At 38.9% G+C, this 22,189-nt stretch overlaps 1 long non-coding RNA gene across 2 annotated transcripts in view; it reads left to right on the top strand.

Moving 5' to 3' along the window:
• The window catches only part of LOC123001027 (uncharacterized), a 376,694-nt gene that overhangs the window by 66,750 nt on the left and 287,755 nt on the right, over positions 1 to 22,189 (top strand). The window lies entirely within an intron of this gene.

Raw genomic sequence — 22,189 nt, 5'->3', positions numbered from 1 at the left:
TAAGCAAACTGTTAATTTTCAGCTGTTATTCTTAGATGATTTTATTGTCTTTCTCTATCATGCTGATGACTTCCTCAAATGTTTGGTGATTATCTTTCTGCTCATCTTTGTGCTTAAATATCCCCGTTCACAATCTATAGATTGTGTCTGGTGATTCCAGGGGAGAGACCATACATCGTGTTGCACGGGGTTTGGGAGTTCTTCTAGAAATGAGAAATTCCCATTCTTTCTGGACTTTGCTAGCTGTCTGGTCTGAAGTGCTGCCTTTTCAGACCTAGTACATGTATTCGTTGCATTATTGCTGCATCCAGGTAAACACCTCTGATGCCCACTGTTCCAGGCACCGGGCACCGGTCAGTCAACCTAATGATGTTTCAGGAACCTTTCTTGCTGAGCCTGGAACACCCCTGGGATTGCTTTCTTTTTTTGTCTATTTGATTGGTTATGGTCTTTTTCTCGGTAATTCCTGAGAATTTCTCGTCTGTTAATGACATTCTCATTTTCAGTGATGTGTATTAATACATTTTAGAAGTATATTTCCTATCATTCCAGGGACTTTAGGTGAGAGGGGAGAAAAGTATGTGTACTGAGTGTGCTGCCTTGGCCAAATATTATCTCTATTCCTTTGAACATTCTGCTGTCTTGGTCTGGTATTACCAGTATTCTCAGGTCTGCCAATGCATTCTTTTTTATCTTTCAGAGTCCTGAAAAGTGAAGTCAGGCTGTGGGAAGGATGGCCACATCATGCATGAGACCATAACCCTGGGGCTCTTTCCTTTAGAAGGCTACTATTTAATAGATTATTACCTGAGGCAATAAATATAACAGGCAGTTAGTTACCTGAGATCAAAAGCAGGGAACTGCCTGTAGAATCAGAGGATGAAGGAAACGTGGGACAGTCAGAAACGTGGGACAATTTTAGAAAATATTTGATTCCTGTTTCAAATGAGATTCAAAAAAATTTATTAGACTAACAAATAGTCTAATATTTCTAAGAAAACAAAAGAAAAGTGAGACCCAGAAGGATTTTGTAGGTATGAAACATGCAGCTATTATATTGGCATTTCAAGGGAAGCAGGGTACAAAAAATTGACAGGAAGAAAATTAAATTAACAGAATAAAGAATAAAAAATAGATGTGATTAAATGTGAAAATTTCAGGAAAAATAGAGATAATTGAGAATGAAAAAATTTACCAATATGGAGAGAGCTCTAGGATTCAGTCTATGTATATTAAAAATAACGGTAAATGAACAGAACTAATAAGCAAAGATGTAACAGAAGAAGATTCATTAGCAAAAGTAAGATCTGATTTTTTAAAATATAGAAATAGCTCACAAGGTCCTGGGCAATATTAATTTTATTACTCATAGAGTGAAATTATTGTATTCTAAAAATCGAGATAATTCTCAGGTATTTAACAAAAAAACTATGTAACTTGTAAAGAACAAAATTTAGGCTGGTTACAGGCTTCTACAAAAAAAATGTTTAGACCACATCTGAAACAACATGAAAAAGAATTTTAAATTTGACGTTGTGGACAAAGATATATCAGACTTAGAGAAAAAAAAAAAAAGAACAGATTAAGTGAGGTAACTTTATTTATTTTTTTAAAAGATTTTATTTATTTGAGAGATAGTGAGAGAGAGAGAGAGGGAGCACTAGTTGTGGTAGAGTCAGAGGGAGAAGCAGACTCCCCGCTGAGGAGGGAGCCTGATGCAGGGCTTGATCCTCACACTCCAGGATTATGACCTGAGCCGAAGGCAGACACTTAACTGACTGAGCCACCCAGTCACCCTGCGAGTTAACTTTAATATAAAAATAGAATTCAAGAACAAAAAGCATGTAAGGTGCTGCTTTTGTATTGATTAAAGTTAATATACACAAAAAAGTTGCATCAGTCATGAAACATTATGTAATTAAAAAGACACTACCAAACTATACACAGCAAAAACTGTTAGAAATACATTGGGAGACAGACAGAAACACAGTTGTAATGGGATGCTTTATCACATACTATTACTAGTCTTTAACAGATCTAAAAATTAAAAAATAAATAAGGACTGATGGACTTGAAAAAATGCAATCAACATACCTATGTCTATATTTTTACTTATATATGATATATGGTATGTACACATATAATAAAAAGCTTTATAAAATATGTATGTATGTAAAAGCTCTATAGTCTATAGAAACATCTTTTCTTTGCAAATGCCTCAAACATTTATAAAAAGTAATCGTACCCACATCCCCTCAAAATTTTAGTCAAAAGCAAGGAGTAGAAACTTCGTAAGCTGTAGTTTTTAATGGCATTACAATAAAGTGAAAACTTAATTACAAAAGTCTAAACAAAAAATTCAAACCACCTGGATATTAAAAGCAAAATAAAGCATTTTGCTAAAGAGCTTTTAGATTTAAGTAGCACAATAGACTTCAGATAGTGTGTTTAGAGAGACAGGGAGAAATTTCTAAACTGAAATCTCTGTGATGTTTCCAAAGTCATGGCTTGAGGGCATATTTATAGCCAAGAGTTCCTGGTTTATTAAACAACAAAGAATGAAAATGAATTAATTTAATATTTAACCCAGAAAGTGTGAAGAAAAACAATAAAGCAAATATAAGAAACTCAAGAGGAAAAACGTGCTTTAATAAGTAATTTATTTTTAGGAAACAACAACAACAACAAGAAGGCAGAATAATACCTAAGAGAAAAACTTCTGATATATCCAAATAAGAACAAAAGAAAGGGAAAGCTGAATGGAGAAGTTTATAATTTTAAAAGGGGATATATCGGTAGAAGGTTTAAAACATTTTAAGAGAATTTTATATACCCGTCTGTGCTAATAAATTAAAAAAATCTCAACAAAACAGGCGAGTTCCTGACAGGGCATGATCAAAATTGGTCTCAAAAGAGGTGGAAAATTTAAGAATAGACCTACAACTGTTGAAAAAAATTTAAAAACAAAATTTTATCTTTTGTGTCTTTAAAGTTGCAATGACTAAAAATTCCCATAGTGTACAAGCTGACTGAAAGCATATAAAGAGAGAGAATATTTCTCTAGTCACATTATGAAGCTAGTGAGCCTTGATAACAAAGTATGACAAAGTTAAGTATTAGGAAGGTATCCAGCTCGCAGTGGCAGATATTAGTTCTCTAAAAATCTAATTTTTGCTTAAAAGCACTAAGGTTTTGAGATTGAGTGCTACTGCAGCCTAAGCCAAAATTATTCTGACCAATATGGAGGTCCGGAAGGCTTGCAAGCTGGTCGTTTTTATCTTTACGATCAATAGTTCATGATCCATAAGAAAAATAAACCATCAGTGATGCATATGTGCATCTCTGACCCATCAACAGTTTGTACAAATTATAACAAACATTTGAAAACTATGGCAAGGATTACAATATTTATTTGGCAGGGTATGGAAGAATGGATTGGAAGTGAGGATAGGAAAGGAAAACTGGAGGGAATAAGGAAGCTGTTTTAGTCATTTAATTGCAGTAGGTCCCAGTGAGGGTGAAGCTAGCAGGAATGGAAATGATGAAATGTGTTCAAGGCATTGCATATGTACATCATACAGTTTTTGTCGTTGTTATTGCAAATAATAGGCTAAAAGAACTTGATCAGAGATTGAGTACTGGGGTAAAAGGTAGAGAATTCACTAAGATTTTAATCTGCAGGTAGAAGCAAATTTTGGTATTGATATTGAGATGGTTTAAAGGGTCTGGACTAGAGAAAAATGAATTTGGTTTTGGACATGCCAGATTTGTGAAAATTGTGCTCTGGAGTTGCATGGAGATGTGAGTTTATAACTCAGATGAGAGTCCCCAGACCTGTAATGTTCAAAATGGGACTCCTAATCTGGATACGCTAGAGATGATTTAGAAATGTTCTCTAAGCAGAAAAAAAAGACAGCTTCTAGGAGACATCTACAGGTAAAACAAGAAAGGGAACAGAAGCATTGAGGGAAATGACAGGGGCAGTCTCAACTATAGGGAGAGGAGCATGCTATTCCAGTTTGGGGATGTGAGTCTCTAGGGCTACGAGTGGCTCAAAGCCCAGCCTGATGGGAGCTTTGAGGAGAGGCCACTACAGTTCCTGAGAAGGAGAGAGTCTGTGTTCTCAGATGGGGGCATTTTAGGGACAGCGCAGTACGAAAATCATCTTACAGGAGATTGCAGAAATTGAAACAAGGGGTTGAGATCACCCACTAGAGAATGGCAAAAACAAGAAAGAAGAAGACATTAGTAATTGGAATAAATCCTGAGGTCAAGGGCATATTTGTTTAAAATGGCTTTTCAAGTTCCTGTTGATTGGAAGGCAGATGGGAAAGAACTAGTAAAGAGTGAGAAAAGTTAGAGATTTGGGGAGAAATAAAACAAGTATTATAACTGGATCCCCCAGGGTACAGGAAAGGATAACATCCAGTTTGACTTTAAAGAGAAATGAAGACTTAGATTCTGTTATATTTGGAAGGAAGATGAGAAAAAGGAATAGAGTTTGTTTATGTTGTGATTATGGGAATGTTAGGAAGTACATACCATCAGGTGCGATGGACTTAGTGAAGATGGAGGCTTTAGGTGAGCTTGTCCTTGGGCATATTTTGTCTGCCATCTGCCCATGGGGAAATAGGCTGGATTTGCCCATGGAATCTAATTTGAGCACTGCAGAATCACATCTGGTTTTATTTAATGCTACGTTGCAATTTTAAAAAAGATAAGAATAAGTCTCCATTGGGACTTCACTGTTAGGGGGCTCTTATGCAACATGTCATTTATGAGACTGTCTGAATGGAAAGATCTTTAGTAAGGAAAGCTCTACATACTAGTTTGAAGTTTGGCCCAATGTTAATGAGGCTGATTTTTTTTAACCATCTTTTAAAATGATGCATTTAGAAATTTTCTTCATTAAATCGTGTTACTAAATAAGATCATTTTATTTTGAGAATTGGAATGTAAACAGAGGTAATACTAATTAATTTATACATTGTTTATCCATTCTTTAAAACATGTGCCTTTTGATTTATCCAGGCTATAAATTAAAATTGGAAGTTTTAATGCTATAACCCACTGATTCTACCACGCCTTTCCTTTCCCACGCTTTATTCTGTGGGCTGTTATAATCATTCCCTTGCATATGTAAACCCTTTGGTCTTCTCTCCTACCATCAGAGGCACCTTGAAAAATCCCCACCCTATTTAATTCCTACTCTTCCCCCATTCTGTGCTCTCACAGTAGTAATTAAGGCAGCTGAAGAAAATCACATGTATATTAAGTGTAAACTGGAGTTTTAATGATTTGGAGTAAAAAAAATTCAATTTTCTCTGTTAGATTTACTTACCAAATTTATAAATAAAAACCATTTTGGTTTCCTAAATCACTTGGCATTCTCACCTCTGCAAAGTCAAGTGAGGTTTTTCAAGAGCCCTAAAAACTTTTTAAAAGAATTTAATGAATGAGCATCTACTGCTCTTTTTTGCTTATCTTTTGCTCTTAACAATTGATTTAACTCATTCGTGTGGCAATTTGGGAAGTGTTCAGATTCTGGTTACGTTTTGAAAGCTGAGTGGATAGAATTTGCTGATAGATCACCTATGAGATGTAAAGAGGGGAGGAAAACAAGGATAACTACAAGATTTTTGTCTTGCAAAACCATTTTTTAGAGATGGGGAGGAATATGGGAGGACCTGGCTTTTGGGGAGATGCAGATGAGAAGGAATCAGGAATTCTGTTTTTGACACATTAAGATGCCTTTTAGACATTTCTAGAGATGTCATGTAGGCAGCCAGATATGTGAGTCTGGAATTCAGGGGAGAGGTCAAGATTGGAGTTACTACATCTGGAGGTCTTCAGGAATAGATGGTAAATTATAGCCCCAGGAACTGGATGAGGTTGCCTCAAGTCTGAGTGCATGTAGAGAAAAGACATCACCAACTTGAGGCCTGAGGCCTTCAAAGTTTAGAGATTGGCGAGGTGAAGAAAAATCAATGAAGAGAATGTGAAGGAACAGACAGTGAGAGAAAAGGAAAATTTAGAGGGAATGTTGTCCCAGAAGCCAAGTGGAAAACAACAAACAAAGAAAAGAAACTTAAAAAGGAGAAAGGTCATCTGTATTGAATGCTGTTGATGTTTAAGACGGGGACTAGTAAAGGACCACTGCATTCATCAGGGTGGTAATCATGAACACTCTTGAGAAGAGAAGATTTGGTGAAGACTTGTGGATAAAAGGCATCTGGGAGGAGGTTCAAGGGAGGATGAGGGGGGAAGAAGCTGAGGAGGAATTCTGCCAAAGGGAGCAGAGAAATGAGTTGTTAGCTAGCAAGCTATGGTCTGTTGGGCTAGGTGCAGTCAATAGAGGGTATTTTAAAGATCAGAACATTCTCATCTGTCCGTATACTGTATACTAATCCAGTAGAGAAGGAAAATTGGTGACAGAGGGGAAAGAGAAAACAGAGAATGGAGCAATGTCTCTTAGTAAGCAGAGGACATGGAACCGGGGACGGAGGGAGGTCAGAGCATTCTGAAGAACAGACAGTTCACCCGCAGAAACAGGAGGGAAGGCAGATGTAGGAGCAAGCTGCAGCAGGTGTGAGGCTGCAGCCCTGAGAGCTCGATGAAATTTTGTTCTTTCTGTTGTCTCACAGGGTTCTGGAGAGAATAGTGAGGAAGTTGACAAATGTAGGTGAGTGATGACGACACTGGAGCATGGAACCCAAAGTGAGAAGTGGGAAGGACGGGAGGAAAGTGAGGGACCTGAAAGAGTGGTAGGATGAGTGAATGACAGCATTAAATAAATGGAGATTTTGGCAAGAAGCATGGTTAAGACCCAAAGCAAATTATTTATTGAGTGGGTGACAGTTGTGTAAACTTAAATAATTTTACGTGTGTTTACATCTCTTATTTCACAGGTAAATTCTTAGTGAAAAGTTGTACTTAGAGAGGGATTAATGAAAGTTGTTTTAATTTGCACAACCCCTTCTGATCATGTGTTTGTTTCAGCAGTCTGGCTCGGTGTAAACACTTGGGCGGGCTCCCCTTCAGGTACTGCTGGTCTCTGTTGCCTTGTCCCAGCCTCCATGGCAGCGGGCAGCGCTAGAGAGACCCTGGCCGACTTCATCGGGTACAATGCGGCAGCACCCTCCCGCTGCCCCCTGTGGGCTTCTCACCTCCTGCACCAGCTTGTTGGCTGCCAGGCATGGGGCATCAGGTTTGTGCTGAAGGGCTACACCGTGCAACTGGGAAATCTGTAGGGAGTTAACTGGGTGACATTTCAACCCATGGAAGAGAGGAGCTGGTAGAAAAGTTCTTCCCCCTTTTGCTTACTCCAACAGCTTGTTCTGAGAAGCTGAGTATAGAGCTTCTAGGGAGCTGCGGTCCTCATTGCACTTAGCAGTGCCCAACTTCAACCACGTCTGGGCATCCTTGTTCGGGCTTTCTCTTTCCCGGCTACACCCTCTTGGCCCTCCCTTCTGCTTCTGGGCTTGTTCTCCCTGATAAAATAGTAGTTGATGGGCCTTCAACCTCAGGCTCTACTCTCAAAAAGCCAGATTGAGATAAGCATCATAATACTTTCTTTTTTAATACTCTACCAACTCTGGTAGGGGACTAGAATTTTATACAAACAATTCATCCCATTAGTAATCATGAGGAGAAGTTGAAAATTTTTAGCTTGAGATTAGAACCTGTAATTTTTCTTCCCTAACATAGACTCCCATTGACAGATGAATTTAGTCACTGGCTCTTGTTTATGAATTTAAGTTCTAGTGTTGCATTTTGTGATAATATAGACACTATACATGATTATTTGGATCTCAGAAGTTAAAAGAAGTAAAACAAGATATAATTGTTTTTATTGTCCCTTATATACTATGTGCTAAGAATTCGAATTTTTCCTTTTCTTAATTTTGCTTATTAAAAATTAGGCCTTGGGCACCTGGGTGGCTCAGTTGATTAAGTGTCTGCCTTCAGCTCAGGTCATGATCCCTGAGTCCTGGGATCGAGTCCCGCCTTGGTCTCCCTGCTCAGTGGGGAGCCTGCTTCTCCCTCTCCCTCTGTGTGTGTGCTCTCTCTCTCAAATAAATAAATACAATCTTTAAAAAAAAAAAATAGGCCTTAATGGTTCTTTCTTGGATAACTGAAATAGCTTCTTTTTTTTTTGAAGATTTTATTTATTTATTTGACAGAGAGAGAGACAGCCAGCGAGAGAGGGAACACAAGCAGGGGGAGTGGGAGAGGAAGAAGCACGCTCCCAGCGGAGGAGCCTGATGCAGGGCTCGATCCCGTAACACCGGGATCATGCCCTGAGCCCAATGCGGACGTATAACGACTGAGCCACCTGGGTGCCCCTATTGAAATAGCTTCGTAGCTCATTTCCCTGCCTCTGAATCCCCCCCTTGCAGTTCTACATGTTCTCAGTGATTTTTCTAAAACAAAGATTGATCAGCTCATATTTCTCGCTTAAATCCTTCAATAGTTTTTCATTACTCAAAATTAAGCCCAAACTCTTAGGATGACCTATAACTTCCTGTTCTCTCCTTTTCAGCCTCTTGTGCGTCCCATGCTCTATACATATTCAATTATTCATTGCTCTTCCCACTGGCCATACTGTTTCAGTCCTCAGGCAATGGCCTGTGCACATGTCTTGTCTTCTGCAAAATTCGGTTCATTTAAAAATTAATACATTTCACACACAGCAAATCTGGATTTACTTCTCTTGGAGAGTGGGAAGATCTGGGACACTGGGCCCACATTTTTTCCCCAAGCAACACCCTGGCTAGAGCAGAACAGAGTATGATGCATGCATTGCCCTGTCTATTGTTATGCTAGCCCAGATTTCTCCTGTCATTTGTTTATTTTGACCACTTGGCCATTGTTAGCATTTGGTTTGCAAATCTTGGCTCTTGGTTGTACAGCACCTTAAATAACATTCCTTCTCTATTTGTGTTCTCCTCCTGTGGAGCTATGATCATTATTCCATTCTAAGTCAAAATTCTACACAATTTTTTCATAGTTTGAGTTATTTGTAAGTTATTTTCAGATACCATCTGATTTAATATAAGTGCGTCCACTATACCATGTTATCACTTAACATTTTTAACTGACAAGCTACGTTGAAGTCTGCGATTTCTCCGTCAGCTCTTTTAAGAACCAACTTTAATAAAGTAAACCAAGTTGTTCAAAAGAATTCAGATAACTCAAAATATCTGTACCATATTGTCTGCTAAAATTGAGGATTTATTTTTTGACGTCTTCCACGTGTCAGTGCGTTTCTCTTGTGTCTTGTTGTGTTGTACCAGTTTATGGTGGGAAAAAGCGTAACAGGATGCAATATGATGAAGTGATACCCTGACATGTATAATTTAAAGACAACGCTCCTGTTGGAAGCAGACACCTGTAATTAATTCAGATCTCAGAATTTAAAATGAAACCAATGAACAAAACTAAAAATGCCCATGAACTGATGGCTGCATGTTGTGGTTCACCAACCCAAAAGTAGATTCTGGTATGTGAGTATATCCTGATCACTGCAGACCTCAAAGCTTACTAACACCTAGTAGGAGTCATTTGCTGCTTTCCAAATTTGATCAGATTCTTTAAAAGATGGTCTTGGTAACAAACATTTAAGGAAAGAATTTTCATTTTTTTAATTTTAATAACTTGGTCATTTAAATTATTTAAATCCCAAAGCAGATAATTTAATCCAAAGCTCTCTTTGCCATACTTCTCTGAATAAATTATGTTAAAGATGTATTTTGTTTTAAATAGTCATGATCAATATATTTTTCTCTTTTAAAAATGACATTTTCAGATAAAGGCATTATATGTTTATCAGTGAGAACTTAGTAAGGCTATAAAAGAATATTAAAAATTTTTGATAAACATCCCACCCAAAGATAACTACTGCTTATATTTTAGAGTGTTTTCTTCCAGGCATTTCTTCTAGATTTATATCTACCAATTCTCATTTATCTATATCCACATCGACATCTGTGTCTAGATCTATACTTATCATTTATCTATATATTAGCATATTAACAATCATTTTACTGTATCTCAAAATCGTGTGGCTCTGGGATTTGGTCAGGGCTCAGTGGGCATTTCTTCTCACATGGTATTGCTTGAGGTCACATGGTAATATTCAGGTGGCAGAGAGGCTGGTCCGGAAGTTCTGACATGGCTTTCCTGGTATGCATGGTACCTTGACAGGATGGCTGTGTAACACTCGGCCCAGCTGGAACTGTTGGCCAGGTGAACTAGCTGTCTCTTTGGGCCTCTCTCAGAGGCTGCTTGAGCTTCCTTATAGCATGGGGGCTGAATTCCAAGAGCAAACGTTCCAGATGTACATATATTTAAAAAATGTTCTTGAAATTCAATTGGATACCCAGTTTTGAGTCTCGCATTTAAAATTTATAAGCCTGTTACAAGCATTTTCCCATTTCACAAAAATTTCTTGACAATTCATTTTGATAGCTACATAATATTGCACATTATACTATGTAATTCACTTAGCTACTATCCTATTTTCACACAAATAATAGTATTTTATTATGTTAAGAATATGTAATAAAAATTTTTGTGCATACATTTTTGCCTGAATTTCCTATTAATTCCTTAATATATAGTTCAAGAAACGAAACAAGCTAAGGATAATGAAAAATTTCAAGACTGGTGATATAGGTCGTCAAATTGCTTTCCAGGGATGTAGTACTTATTTATACTATCACCATTATTATTGAATGCCTATCAGCATACCTTCATCCGTATTTTCATTTTCAAATCCTTACACTTTTGAGTGTTGTATATATCTTATTGTTGTTAATTGCATTTATGTGATAGCTAGTAAGCTTGAAATATTTTCACGTTTATTATTAACTTATTTTTTCTTATATATTTGTCCATTCATCTATACTATTTTAAAAATCAGTTTATCTGAACTCTTTATATATTATATAACTGTTTTTAAAGATATAAGCTGTGATAATATATATCTAGGTATTTTCAAGTACCTAGATACAGATTCAAACTGACAAGATTTACATAGTTTAAGGTTTCTTTCTCTGTCATAAATCTGAATTAGATTTAAAATACCCTTAAAGTAATTTTGCTTATTATTGGCACAGTTTTGTTCGCTATTCCTACTTAATCTGGGCTATGCAGAAAGATAATAAAAATTAGGATGATTGTGCAATTTAAAAAGATCCCTTTCTCAAAAAAAAAAAAAAAAGATACAAAATATACTCTGGAATCAGCATAAAATTTGATTACTTTGACTTTTAAAATAGCAAACAGTTTTTTAAAATGTTCCTAAAATTCTGAAAGTTAATATAACTATGTATTGTCCTTTTATTGTAGAGTGAAAAATCATTATTTCTGATTTATATGTTTATAAAATAGTAACAGTTTGAATACTGTTTCACATTACTGTTATATACATAGTTTCTCAAGACAGAAGAATGACAATACATTCTACCTAAAAATATTTTTATTGCTTAATTTAAAAAGCTGTTTGAATTACTTAAAGGATATGATTTCACACTTTCATGTTCATTTTAGGACACTGTAATAAGGTTATTAAAGTAGCAAAAGTAAAATGGCTGATATATAGATAGGTGTAATCATGTAATAGGTGTGTATTGTGAATGTGAAGGGTTGTGAAACATTGTGGAAATTCAGTGCACAATTTCAGCAGTATCACAAATTGCCTTGGAAAAAAAACAAAACATAACAAAAAGAATGCAGGAAATCTCAACAAAGAAATGTATTTTTCTTTTTTTGCTGTAAAATGAAAGCATTTCATCATGATGTCCTGCCAAGATTTGTCCTCAATAAATTCAAAGTCCTTCTTTTTACTTTCCAAAATTCTGTAAAATGCATTGCTATTGATTTTGAAACCTATATTTTCTCACATAATTCTTACTCAGAGCCAGTTTGTTTGATGCCTGCTAATTTGCCTATTAGTCATTTTCCTATATCCTTCCTTTTGTGTCATTGCTTTGTTATACAAGTATTCCTCTAAACTAGCTTGACCACTTACACTAGCCGTTAGTTGATTTGTATTACAAGGCTAGTTAATACACAAATTAAGATTCTGTGTGTGTGTGTGTGTGTGTGTGTGTGTGTGCATGTGTGTATGTCGTTTTTTTCTTTTTTTTCTCTTTTCCTTTCCTTTTCCTTTTTTCTTTTTTTCCTTTTCCCTTTCCCTTTCCTTTTCCTTTTCCTTTTCCACCTTCCCTTCCTGCCTTTCCACCTTCCCTCCCTTCCATCCTTCCTTCCTTTGCTGTATTTGGCAACCCCAAAAGAAATGCTTGCAGTAAAATTACACTACCAGCTACATAACGTGATGCCATGTTAAACTGTAATCACCCTCTGCTGAACCTAACAAAGGCAACATGCTAATTTTTGTGTTAAGATACAGGGCGATGGCACACAATCACATGATGCTGCTTCATCCCCTTTCTTCTCGAGACTTTCATAAAAGTCCTCTTTATTGCTCATGGGTTTCTAATAATGGTGTCCATGTGGCTTTGGAACAACAGCAGAATGTTAATTTATTCCCCAGTGTTACCTAGAGGCCCTGATGTGGGTCCAGGATTGGTGATGCCCTAATTTAAATACTGGGTAGGATCAGGCTGATCAGGTGGCTCAGCGCTAGCACAATAGGCTGTGAAGGGAAGCCCCACTCCCCGATCAGGGCAGATCAGGAGGATTCCAAATGTAATTGGCCTCCGGGGAGTGTGTAAGTCAGTCTGTGCACCCCCTTCAGACCTCCTTAATGCCTTGCCAGCTGGAAGGAAAAGTGCCTGCTTGTATTGCCCACAAAGGAAGCAGGGATGGAGGGGAGTAGAACTGGAGAAATTAAAAAGGAGGAAAGAGACAGCGACACAAATGAAGAGGTGGGTAATAATATTGTACATCTAAAAGCCGGGTGAGTGTGTCATAAACAAATGGGCTTGCAATGGTCAGTAGACAATTATATCCTGTTACCTCATTTCAAATGCTGACTAATTATATAGAGCAAGAGGAAATTAGCACAGGAACCTCATTCTTTGCCAAGTCCACATCAAAATGCTGTAAAAGAAAACATGAAATCAATCTTCCGTGGTTTTAAAGAACTCCTAGTTCTTGAAGTTTAAACCTCTGCACAGAGTCCTCCAAAATACTATAAGACTCATTGGATGTTCAGATTTCAGCAATTAGACTTATAAAAAGAAACCTATGGCTTGCAGCTTTTTTGTGATCTGGACAACAAATTTAACTTTTAAAAAAATTCTTGTATTATTGCCTAAATCCCCAACTTTCATCCGACTTGCTTTATGTCAAATAAAGATTTGCTGAAGTGGGAAATTGTCTTCTTGGATAGCGTTGTCTCCTGAAATTCTCTTGGGGGTACATTTGGCTTGTTTCAGCATTTAACTGAGTTCTTGAGTTCATATATTCACAGACATGCTGGTCAGTAGTAGAGCTGCATTAATAACTGTTCTGACTCTAAAAACTTTGAAAATTGGAACACTTTCTTCTATTGCTTTACAGCTTATAGATGTATCACCATTAAAATAACAAACAAAAAACCTCAGTTCCCAAAATTGCTTAAAAGACATTTAAATAGGCACCAAACAAAACACTTTAAATAAAGCACCAGACCCTTGTTAAAATACTCCAAAATGGATGGAAGCATGATATCGTGGAGGGAGTCAATAAGCCAAGCCTGTAATGACCTTTGGCAGTGAGAGGCCTCCCTGATTCTAAGTTTTCTGGTCCCTGATGGTGGTCATCAGTGCTTAACAAAAGATGCCTAACTTTGGGATTCTGCTGTGCCATGTAGCTGAGGTCACTGCGGGTCAGGCTCCCGGACTCCATCCTGGTTTCAATCAGAGTAGTATCGTTGCCTATTCGGTATGGGGTTTTGAAGCAAGATTTCTCTTGGGGGAGAGAAAAATATTTCATAATTCTGCTAGTTTAAAAATATTTTAAAAGGACTGGACTAGAGGATATTTTGGGACTCAGTCAGCTCTCACATTCTGTGCTTCTATGTCAAATACTGTCGTGGAAAACCCACCACAAACTACAGTACTGTGTCTGAAATGGAAATTATTGGTGGGGAAAATAAGGGGTCTTATTATACTTGAACATAAAACTCAGGTTTTCTTCTGTGACAAAAGAAAAAAAAAGTCTTTTTAGGAAACACATTTAGATAATCCTTCTTAATGGAAGTCATGTAGATATCTTTCACCTGCTTTTTCAATGGGCTAGTTTGTTGCTGGCAAGGTAGGGGGAAGACGATCTTTTAACTATCACCTTCCTTCAGGTATGAGACTCTTACTGTCCTCCTGTTTCCTTCCTGTGCCATGCTGGTGAAGGCAACGTTGCCATAGATTCACTTGCTATCATAGTAGTAAAAAATAGAGGAAAAAAGCAAGAAAGCCAGCACCAAATTAAGACAAAAAAGCATAATGAGGTTAATATTTTTGAAAGTATTGCTGATGTCTTTAGCAAGTTGCTTAGTAACTCCTCATCCATTGAACCAATAGCATTTATAGTTTCCATCTGAATCCCTGGGAATAGAGGCCATTGCTCAGTTTAGGGTAGCGACCTCAATTCTTATGTAGAAGGGTGTTCTAAATTCCATAAGCTTCATTCCCCATGCAGAGACATGGAGAACATGCAGACAAAATTCCCATTGGAGGAAGTATTAAGCTTTCTAATGGTGAAGGGGAGCAGTAGAGAAAAGAGACAAGGGGAAAATGCTAGAATTGAGACGTTAGTGTCCTGGCTTACCTTTGGGCTTCAAACCCCTCGTGCCAGTAGGTTGGGTTGTGAAACTGAGGGTCTTACCTTGAGAAGAATGACTCAGCAGAGAGACACTGTGCATATTTGGGATTTACAGTTCTGGGAGGAAACTCATAGAAAATCCTTCTCAGTAGAAAGTGGCTGCATTGGAGGAGCCATGGCTGAATGGCTTGTTGAGGCAGACACAAACCTGAGACATGATCTCAGATGGCTGGGACACAGATAAGGCTGTTGGCTGGCCAAGTACCAAGGCGGTCAATGAGGTGATGGCCATGGTGACCTGTGGCAGAGGCCTGCAGCAGAACAGACTGCCCAAGCTCAGAAGAGAGCCACATCAGAGCTCAGGTAATCTATAGCCTAAAGAGAGGCAAGGGCGTGGCCTTGTCCTTAGCAGAGAAGGCTGAGCTCACCAGACACTGCCTCTGTGTGCTGTCACTGCCAAGAAAAGGGACTACAAATTTCCCCAGCACCGGTTGGCAGTGGGAGTTAGGGAAGGCAGAGATGGGTCCCCAGAAATGAGCAGGGTTGGACCTTCTTCCACCGACGTGGGCTCTATAAGCTCCCCAAGCACTCAGATGCCAGACTGAGCAAAACAGTTGCCTGGACGGTCCCAGTTTTAGTGCTGTGAGTCTGAAACCTGGGGAATGCCTCAGTACTGAGCAATCTGGTATTGGTCACCTCCCTTCAAGTTCAGAAAGGCAAGAGTCATAGAAAAAGTGCGTTAGCTTATAGCCCAGCAGCAGGAAGTAGAGTTAACCAAATTTTGCAGTGTCCTGAGGGTAATGCCCATCCAGTAACTAAATGCATCAGTCATCATGGGGATTTGCCTACTAAAAAGGTAACATAATTTTTTTTTTGAGTGTTCCGCATGAGTTAAATGAGAGGTGTTTTGTCCCAGTATTATAAAAGACCTTTTAAAAAAAATCTGGGTTATTGTCCTTTCTGGTAATTTCTCTCACTTTAAATTAGATTTCACTCTTTCTTTTAATCTAGGTTGAAAGAGCCCATGATTTAGGGTTAAGAGTTTTAAGTTACAAATCCAGTTCTTTGGAACGGAGAAGGTAATACTGTGTCTTTCTCTAATAGCATTTATATATTTCCTGCCACATGTCCTATCCATAGTTCATCTTGGCTGTGTAACATGGTGGTGGAGCAAGGGGGGACAGCCTTCAGACTCCCTGGGTTCAAATCCCACCTCTCCATTTCCACTGGTCATACCTTGCAGACCTTAACTCATGGTGACTTGGTGCTTTCATCTATGGAATGTGATGATGCCAGTAAAGGGAATAATATGTACCTTGCAATGTTTTGTTAGGATTCAATGAGATAATGAGTTTAGAGCTTTTTCTGTGTGTCTGGGCAAATAGGAAGCACTCAATAAATGTTAGTGTATATTTTTAAAAATGAATGTCTGACTCCTCTACTAGGTTGTAAGCAATTTGATCATAGGGATACTTTCCACTTTTGCCTACCTTTATATCCCCAATATCTGGAACAGAATAAGCGTTACATAATTATTAGCTTTTATTAGGATTTTTTGAAAAAAATATCCAAAACTTTCATACTCTTATTCCTGTCTGGATTTCTCTTTCTTACTATTTCTCCATGGACTTAAAAGACAAATGGAAAAAGAAAAACTGAAAACTCACTGGGGGTAAAATACTTGGGGTTTTTATGAAGATATGGGGCATATATGCAATCCCAAATGAATTGTCTCCTGGGATATCTGAGACACCAATCTGGGAATCTGAAAATCTGGCTCCTGGTATTTTTCTCTGCTAGAAAACTTTTCCATGGTGTTCTCTTTAAAATTGTCAAAATTAGAGGGTTGGACTACATAAGGGCCAAGTTCATGTCCAGCTCTAGACTTCAGCAATTCTAGTAGAGAACAAAACAAGACAGTATACAATTAAGTGCTAAGTTGTGAGCTGAACAACAGGGCAATGCTTTTTAAAAACTTTACTCTTTTCTCTAAAAAAAAAAATATCTTTCAAGTGTTAATGTTCCCCTTTTCCTTTTGAAAATCTGCTTTCCTTGTGTGGGCCTATTCTGGTTTGGATGAAAAAAGAGAACACGCCTGTGTAGCCCGTGTAGAAGATTCCCAAGCAGCTGAGAACACCTGACAGCCGAGACACAGCCAACATTATAGCGCACCATGCGCCAATGAGAGAATAAGCATAGCTCCTACCTAGAAGGTTCATGAGCTGAAGGAAGCTGGCAAATTACTCTGTAATTACAGCCATCCTTGCAGCAGGGCAGAAACGACAGGCAGCATTGTCTGTGTATCTTGAGGTAGCTGAACATAGCACCACCTTTCAATTGGCCTCTTTCCTCTTGTCTTTCTGTCTACTTTTTTCCCCACGTAAGACAAATTGCTCTAGTCCTCTTGCTGAGAAAGGAGGACGTGAGTTGCACAGCTCCAAGTCTGATGGCCTAGTACCCTCTCCAACCCTCCTTTGCTAAATGTAGGCAGGAGATCATTTCATTTCTTCTGAGCTCCTCTCTAAAGAGGAGTCTCACGAAAATCTTTCATAGGCTCTAAGTTCTAACTTAGGATGTACTGTTCTTCCCCCGATGCCACTGACTTTCCCAAGTATCACTGCTAAGATCAGGCCAGTTTAAGAAGGAAGACAGATACTCTAGTCCTGAAATCTCACTCTATTTGGAGAGGCAAGGTCACTAACTGTTTGTTCTGGCACTACCTTCTCTTACATAAACCACAGTCTTTTTGGAGTAAGGATACATGCATGAAGGTAGAAAATTTGGTTCTAGTAGAACTTCCCCTTGGTACTTGAATTTTTGAGGGATTTCTTTGGTGAGTGTTGTGTAGGCACAGTTGTTTCTTTTACCTAAGGCGCACTAATACTTTTCTGCAGAGCTATGGGCCGTGTGGGCTCTATATGGGCTCTAGGGTATATTGGTGGCACCTTGTCATTCTATCAAGCACCTTTCTTACTAGAAGTAGGAAGGGGTAGAAACAAAGCCTGCATCGGACAGGAGATTGTGCACAATTTTATTTGTCTGAACACTGATGACAAATAGAACTTGATTTTGACCAAACGGCAAATCTCCCATATTTCTTTTCAGTGGCATCCTCATGACTCTCAATCTTACTCCTTTCCTCTGAGGAGCAGTTGGGTAGAAAGTGACGCACAGTGGAACTACTGGCTTCTTAGAGTGGCAGGCTAGTCAGAGGTCAGAGGGGCCTTGCCTCAGGATGTGGCCTCTCAGAAGACTAGCCCCCACTTGTCCCCTTGTCTTCCTTTGGCCTCATCCAAAGTCCTTGTCACAAGCACCTCTGTCCTTTTCCTCAAGACCATGTAACCCAGTCCTTTCTCTCTCATGCTGCTTCTGATCCCGTGTGTTAATTATGATGTTGCCTTCTCTCCCGTAGGTGGGCAGGTGGGCATGTATGGTTTAAGAATCTCTCAGGGTTTTTGGAGGGAAGCCAGAGGTAATTTTGTAGACTGGTAAGTGGGAAAGGGAAGTCTGCAGTTATGGAGTGAAATCTAGAAATAAATTCTTCCTTATTCTTTAGAGCACTTTGTATTTTGTGGTTGTTAATTTGTTCATTAGCTTCCAGTCTCTGCAATGGCTTGTGCTTTGTGACAACAGAGACTGTAAATAATACACTGAGTATCTAGCCTCTAACTCAGTGTCTAGCTCAATAAATACCTACTGAATGGAAAAAAGGAATGAAAGGAAAAATGCTTTTAACTTCTGTGTCAGAGTGTATGTGTGTGTGTGTCTATGCGAGAGAGAGAGAGAGAGAGAGAGAGAGAGAAAGATAAAGGGAGGAAGAAAGCGGGGATGGGGAGAAATATATCTGGGAAAAGTTTACATCTCAAGTTTTCAAACTTTTTTGGTAGACAGTGTTCTTAGTGTCTCAACATTTTTTCTCACCGCATTCCTAGGCCAAAAGAAAGACATAACAGTTCCATTAAGTGGCTAGGTACAAATAATTTAATAAGCATTTGTGTCCTAACAACTTAGTGGCCATTAAAAAAAACATATGTTTCATTCTATTCTTGTCCAATATTACATACAAATGGCATATACATGCCTATTTGGCACTGCACAACTCCTCAAACTTTGGAATCAGGTTAGACATTGTTAACCTCTGTTCCTGTTCTGCATTCCGCAATGATTTTCATGTGGTATTTGCTCACAGCAACTGCCAAAAACCCAGTTTCACAAAGACATGATGTCATCAAAAGGAATCTAGCACAATATCATACTGAAACTGGGAACAACCTCAAGCAGGTAGTTTGTGGAATATGTGACAGATATAGAATATCTCTGTGTTTCCCTCTAAAATAAAAAAAAAATATATCCCATGATGAATATGCTGTGGCATCTTGGGGTGCATTGGCACAAAGATTGGGAACTGTGTGGTTACATTCATGTTGATTTCAAATACCGGAGGAATCGTAGTGAAAGCTATGTTTTGATGATGTAAAGGTAATGAAAGTTTTAATCACACTGTGAACTACTTACCCAATATGGCTAATTTTCTTACCCTAACAGTCATCATTATATACGTCTTGGGTTAACTTTGTAAAGTTGAGTTGATTATGAACAAAGGCCGTGGCACTAGAGCAGTGAGACCAATTTCTCACATTACTCACATGAATTGGTCTCCTTACTTTACATGCCTCAGGTTTAACCCTCACACTTTGTGGCCCATGGAGCATGTTGTCTGCTTGTGACTTAAAAAGGGTGTGGGGGTCACACTGCTGGTCTTGCTCACAGTTGAGCGTTAGAGGGCTTACAGCATCTGCAACACATCACAGCATTGTGTCAACCTACAAATTATGTGTTGGAACTGGAGGAATTTACTTAAAAGGCTTCCAGTGAAATACTATGACAAATAGGTACAATCTAACATCAGCCTTCGCACTAAATGCTTTATTCTTGGCATTTATAAATGTTCATTACCGTTGTGCATTCTTGAGTAAATTTAGGTCTTAGAAGATAATTTGTAATCCTTATCACTCCTTCTTTAGAATCCAGCTAACCACTGCTCTTTCTTAGCTGAAATGTGAGACCTCAGAGGGTTAAGTGAGTTTCACCCACACACAAAGTCAACATCAAGTATTTCTTTAAATGTGGACTCCTTGACAAACACATCTCTCCATTTGCAAGGCCCACGAATTTAAAGCATCCGGTAATAACAGGCCTGTTCTCCTCGTCGGAGCTGGAAGCTCCTTGTGAAATGGTATCCTGCCAAAGTGCCATTGCAGTAAAGCTCTGCGTCCTAACATTGGTGTCAAAGTGCCAGCGAACCAAGACTGGCAGCCGGCTAATTTGGGAGAGCTGTCTGCCTCAGCACCCCTCCTCCCCCCACTCCTACTGATCAACTCAGCCACACGAGCTATTCAGCTTGTCAACCATTCATGGGTAGGGGGAGAGGGAGTGAAAGAAATTAGGATGTGCCTTCCTCTCTTATTCAATACCCAGATTCCTCTGGGTCACTGATCCAGCCTCTGAGAACACTGGGAACTCTGTTCCTCCCAGTAGATTAATGGCTCCATAAGCCGACCCTTGAAGTAAGAGATATACCCTTTGCTAAAGGTGGTATTACTCATGACATGCAATGTTTTGACAATATCTAACACTTTCACAGACATCCTTCAATAAATTGAATACTTAGATATACGAGCATCTGTACTAATAAATATCTTGCCTGATTATTTCATTATCTTTTCTTTTTATTAAAAATGATCAATAAAATTGAAGGAAGTAAGCAGTTGCATCGCTAGGGATGGTTGGGGGAGTGAGAACCTTTCTGCAGTGTCTGAGGTTTGGGGCAAGGGAGCTGTAAAAAAGCAGTCTGTGAACTGCACGTGCTTCCTTTGTGGTGGTAGACTAAGCCTTGGCTCTCCATGGCCACGCTTAAAGTCACAAGTACACAAATTTTATTTCCTTCTCTCAGTCCATCACAAATCTATAAAACTGGGACAAAAGTAATCCTGGCTTTGTTGGTGTGAGGCTCCAGTGAGCTAAGGCCCTTAAAGATCTTAGCATCTAGCAAGCAAGAAGTAAATGATTTCTCCCCCTCCTTCTTTTTCCTGATTTCAACAATGCTGTGAAGTAGGTGTACCATAATATACATTGGCAAACTGGCCGCAAATGTTTGCTCTTAGTTGAATACAGCATGAGGAGAAAAATAATTAAATAAAGACATCCTAACTATCGGAACGAAATTATGGCAAATGAATATGGCCCTCAGAGGCTCTTGTAGTAAGAAGGACTCGTGTAAGAACGACTTCCCTCAAGGCAATGATACCATGCAGCTTGTGAACTGTTCACAACCCTTAACAAGTGATTGGGGGCTCACGATAGCCTAATTTACTATATGTACTCTGTGTGAGTGCTCCTGTCCCTCTCAAAAAGTGCTTTAAAGAAAATGTGTAGGTTCCACTCTTTTGGCACGTGGGTGTTCTCACCGTGAACAGAGAGTACCTGGTACGTCAGGTGATGCCTTAATTCTCCCTAGCAGTCACGAAGAGCAGATGTATACCATCCTGGTCAGTAGTTCAGTGAGTTACAAACGTAAACATTTTCCTCCGGCAGTAACAGGAGAGGGAGCAGGGCTTTACAACGAATGCGGTGGTGATGGTGCTGGTGGGGAATCCGCACACTCCTGTTGTCGGAAGGGTCCCACCACAGAGAAGAGAAAGCTTGCAATACGTGTACTTAATTCAAGAGCTTCAGAGATGGAGGAGCAAGGTAGCAACGGTGTGTGCCTCAGGTGTGTGCCTCAGAGAGAGAGGCGTGAGAAGGAGGGAAGGAGGGAGGGTGGGAGGGAGTTTTTACTGGTTTTAAAGAGTGCTCTCTCTCTCTCTTAATACACAGGGTGTTCTGCTCTGGACTCCTTTCTGAAGGCTCTCTCTTATGCAATATGCATGTAGTAGTTAGATTTTCCCTCCTTTTAATGCAGTTTCTTGTAGAGAGTGGTGAAAGAGTTTTTGAATCTCCTAGAGGCCAGCTTTTTCTGCTATATTTTTTAACCTTATTTTGTTGGTTCACACTGTCAGGCTTCTAGACCATCTTCTTCAAAAGACAGCTCATTTTCATTTTCAATCAATTTCTCTCCACGATTTTTCACATAGCTTCCTTCACACTACTAATTTCGCTTTAGAGCGGGCATCCTATCCCACATCCCTGGGCTTGCTGTGCTAACATGTTTAAACATGATTAGTCTTTATTAATGTAAGAGAGACAAAGCTCCAAGAATCACACACCTCTTAATTTGCTAGAGTTCCAAAGGGGGTCTTCAGCCCTGGAAACTGAAAATGAATGAGTTCCTTGAGAGGCAGACATACTGGGCATTCGGCTAAGTGCAAAGTTTTGGTTTTTGGTTGCAGGCAGGATCTTCTTTAAGGTGCATTCCAGTCCA

Source organism: Ursus arctos, unplaced genomic scaffold (assembly GCF_023065955.2).
Source record: "Ursus arctos isolate Adak ecotype North America unplaced genomic scaffold, UrsArc2.0 scaffold_5, whole genome shotgun sequence".
Lineage (NCBI taxonomy): Eukaryota > Metazoa > Chordata > Mammalia > Carnivora > Ursidae > Ursus > Ursus arctos.
This window is presented reverse-complemented; position numbering and strand designations above follow the sequence as displayed.